Source organism: Mustela nivalis (genome assembly GCF_964662115.1).
Source record: "Mustela nivalis genome assembly, chromosome: 9".
Taxonomy (NCBI): domain Eukaryota; kingdom Metazoa; phylum Chordata; class Mammalia; order Carnivora; family Mustelidae; genus Mustela; species Mustela nivalis.
In genome coordinates, this window is record NC_139028.1 from 49,225,982 (window position 1) to 49,230,856 (window position 4,875).

Here is a 4,875-nt window from a genome sequence, read left to right on the forward strand (position 1 = left end):
GTCCACAATAGCCAAACTATGGAAAGAACCTAGATGTCCATCAACAGATGAATGGATCAAGAAGATGTGGTATATATACACAATGGAATACTATGCAGCCATCAAAAGAAATGAAATCTTGCCATTTGCGACAACATGGATGGAACTAGAGCGTATCATGCTTAGCGAAATAAGTCAAGCGGAGAAAGACAACTATCATATGATCTCCCTGATATGAGGAAGTGGTGATGCAACATGGGGGCTTAAGTGGGTAGAAGAAGAATAAATGAAACAAGATGGGATTGGGAGGGAGACAAACCATAAGTGACTCTTAATCTCACAAAACAAACTGAGGGTTGCTGGGGGGAGGGGGTTTGGGAGAAGGGGGTGGGATTATGGACATTGGGGAGGGTATGTGTTTTGGTGAGTGCTGTGAAGTGTGTAAACGTGGTGATTCACAGACCTGTACCCCTGGGGATAAAAATATATGTTTATAAAAAATAAAAAATTATAATTAAAAAAAAAATACAAATGTAGTGATCTGAAGGGGCACCTGCACTCGAATGTTTATAGCAGCAATGTCCACAATAGCCAAACTATGGAAAGAACCTAGATGTCCATCAACAGAGGAATGGATAAAGATGTCATATATATATGTATATGTATATGTATTCATATATATATATATATATATATATATGTCCATCAACAAAGGAATGGATATATATATATATATATATGTCATATATATGTCATATATATATGATATATATATCCATATATATATGTCCATCAACAGAGGAATGGATAAAGTTGTCATATATATATGCATATATATATATAGGAATTCTATGCAGCCATCAAAAGAAATGAAATCTTGCCATTTGCAATGACGTGGATGGAACTAGAGAGTATTATGATAAGCAAAATAAGTCAATTAGAGAAAGAATTATCATATTATCTCCCTGATATGAGGAATTTGAGAGACAGAATTGGGGCTTGGGTAGTAGGGAAGGAATAAATGAAACAAGATGGGATCAGGAGGGAGACAAAACATAAGAGACTCAATCTCACAAAACAAACTGAGGGTTGCCAGCGGGAGGGGGTAGGGAGATGGTGGTGGGGTTATGGACGTTGGGGAAGGCATGTGCTATGAAGTGTGTAAACCTGGCAGCTCACAACCCTGTACCCCTGGGGCAAATAATACATATATGTTAATAAAAAATGGAAAAAAAATAATGTATTATGTGTTTCAGGGCTATAGATCTGTGATTCATCTGTCTTACCCATTTCACAGCACTCATAATACCACATACCCTCCCCAGTGTGCATCAGCCTGCCACCCCATCCCTCCAAGTCCCCTCAACTCCCGAAACCCCCAGTTTATTTCCTAAAATCAAGAGTCTCTTAAGGTTTGTCTTCCACTCTGGTTTTGTATTGTTTCATTTTTCCTTCCCTTCCCCTATTGATCATCTGTCTTGTTTCTCAAATTCCTCAAATCATTGAGTTCATATGATAATTGTACCTCTCTGACTGACTTATTTTGCTTAGCATAATACCCTGTAGTTCTATCCACATTGTTGTAAATGGCAAGATTTGGGCAGTTTTGATGATTGCATAATATTCCAGTGTGTGTGTGTGTGTGTGTGTGTGTGTATCTCACATCTTCTTTATCTTCTCTATCCATTCATATGTTGATGGGGATCTGGGCACTTTTCATAGTTTGGCTATTGTGGACATTGCTGCTATAAACACTGGGGTGCATATACCCCTTTGGATCACTACATTTGTATCTCATAGTGATACATTTATAGTGATACATTTGTATCACTACATACCATACTGGCTTGATGATGGCAGCTTTGTAATAGAGTTTGAAGTCTGGAATTGTGATGTTGCCAACTTTGGCTTTCTTTTTCAATATTCCTCTGGCTATTTGAGGTCTTTTCTGGTTCCATATAAATTTTAGGATTATTTGTTCCATTTCTTTGGAAAAAATGGATAGGATTTTGATAGGGATTGTTTTAAAAGTGTAGATTGCTTTAGGTAGCATAGACATTTTCATAATATTTGTTCTTCCAATCCATGAGCATGGAACATTTTTCCATTTCTTTGTGTCTTTCTCAATTTCTTTTTGAGTACTTTATAGTTTTCTGAGTATAGAGTCTTTGCCTCTTTGGTCAGGTTTATTCCTAGGTATCTTATTTTAATGAGGCCAGCATTACCTTAATCCCAAAACCAGACAAAGATCCCACCAAAAAAGAGACTTACAGACCAATATCCTTGATGAACACAGATGCAAAAATTCTCACCAAAATACTAGCCAATAGGATCCAATAGTACATTAAAAGGACTATTTAACATGATCAAGTGGGATTTATTCCAGGGCTGCAAGGTTGGTTCAACATCTGCAAATCAATCAATGTGATACAATACATTAATAAAATAAAGAACAAGAACCATATGACATTCTCAATAGATGTTGAAAAAGCATTTGACAAAGTACAGCATCCTTTCTTGATCAAAATTCTTCAAAGTGTAGGGATAGAGGGTACATACTTCAATATCATCAAAGCCATCTATGAAAAACTCCCAGAGAATACATTATATGTTAATTTGAAAAAATCACCTAGGGAGTTTTCAGAGCTCTTTTTTTTTTTTTTTTTTAAATGCTGATACATAAATGTCACCAGAATCTCCAGCAATGGGATGCCAACACCAGTATATATACCTATGTTAAGATCCCTATTCAATTCTAATCACAGCACAGAAAGGGCTGAGAAGCAAGAGTCCCCCTTGCTCCCCAAAGTGTAATCCTCCCACCAGCAGTAACAGTGTTACTCTCAGAGCTAGTTAGAAATGCAAAATCTGGGATGTGGTCTGGGATTCTATATTTCTCAAGCAATTTCTGAAAGTGGTCCATGGGCTGTTACAGAGAAATACATTTAAGAAGCATTGGATTAGGAAGATGTATGCAAATTTATAAAAAGATTCTCTAAGAAGAGATGGGATATTCAGAATTGACCACACTTAGCATAATACACTGGTACTTTTTTTTTTTTTTTTTTTAAGTTGTTGGCTTGTTTTTCGTAGAATTCCTTTGATTAAAATGTTCTATGGAACACACTTCAGTAAATATTGATATAACAATGTTTTTCAATGGAGAACTTTTGGCATTTTGGGTGTGGCAAAGTATTATTGACAGTTATTATTAAGAGCCTGTTCTAAGCATTTGGGGAAGTTTTGTATCCCAGAACCCTGTACACTAAAAGCAGCACTTTCTGGTGATTTTGGTCATTAAAAATACCTCCATAAATTACCAAACACTCTCAGGAGGGTAGTACTTCCCCAGGTTATGAACTATATTATAGCTGGTCATTAGGCACAAAGATTATGAGAGATTAAACTTACCAATAAAATTTTTCTCTGAGCCATGTTAACATTGGTCTAGATGATTTTTTGGTTGTCTTTGGACCATTATGTAAACATTGATAACTCCTAATGTCATAGATTGGCCAAGTCCTCTTTTATAGCATTTCTAAGAGTCAGTGAGATCCAAGGTTGTTGGAGGGTCCTCACCTATGCAAAGATTACAGAACTTCATTCTTGATGGGGAGCATTGCACCAATGATGTGGTTGGGATTGCCTGGACCAGAAAGACCTTGAGATCACATAAAGTTTAGCCTTCCATGTCTACCAGAGATATTTTTTCTTAAATCACAGGTCAGATTACATTATTCTCATGCTGAAAAATATTTTATTGATCTCCTATTGCTAAAGACTAAAATCTAGATCCTTTGTATGACATTTAAAAAGAGGCATAATATGTGAGCAAATTGCCTTTTCCACAAATAACTGTACACTCATGTTCACATGTTATTTCATTTCTCTGTCAATTCAAATAACATGAGCCTTTTATGACTGACTTCTCTCTGTTTGTCAAATGAGCTATATACTTTATATCTCTAAGTTTTTGCTCTTATTACTTGGAATGCCCTTTTCAACTTGACTGCCTGATAAAAATCCTACTTAACTTTCAAATCATCTTTCAAATGTCACCTCCTCTGCAAAAAATTCCCCAACATTTCTGCCTCCCAGTCAGTTCTTTCTATTCATGCCTTCAGACTCACTCCATCCATGATAGCAAACGACCTGGAATTTTAACAAGTGCTGGGTATGGTGGCAGAGATCTTTCTACCTTCCCCATGTTCCCTTTGGGCTCTTTGAGGAGAGCAATTTATGCAGACTTTGTGTCCTCCAGCATCATGCTGAGAAGGCAGATTTCATTGTCTCTGAGAGGCTTTACTTGTTCCTCATAGAGAAGAAACAGTTGTTAATCTAATTTATGGGACTGGCATGTAATGAGCAACATTGTTCCACCAGCTGTTGAGTTACTTTGTCTAAATATGAGGGAAAACACTCTACTCTTTTCCTTCTATTTCCTGTCTCACAGATGAGTAAGAAGACTGATGGAAAGATTATTCTGTTTCCAACTTTGTGGTGAGAATGTTTGAGTCAGGGTCCTAAAACTGCCTTCTAAAGACAGAAATCTCAATCTCTCTGTCTCTTTTTCTCTTTGTCTGGTATCTCTGAGCAACTCTGAGTGTATTTTTCTCTTTGTCTTCTCTTTCTACTTGCCCATTTGTGTGTGTTGCTCTCTAATTCTGTCTTCCTCCCTTTTTGCTCTATGAGTAGTTGGTAAGTGTAGAAGGCCTGCTGGTAAAGTCAATTCCTTCCTTAGGTGGGTGTTCCAGGCTACAAATATGGATGGGTTGTAGGATTCTATCAGACTTAAATTTAAGCCACATTCTTCAAACTGCTTTGACCTTGAGAGACCTGTACTTTGGAGTTACTGAGCTCTTGCTTGACTGAGTAAAAGTTTTTCACTTTTATTTC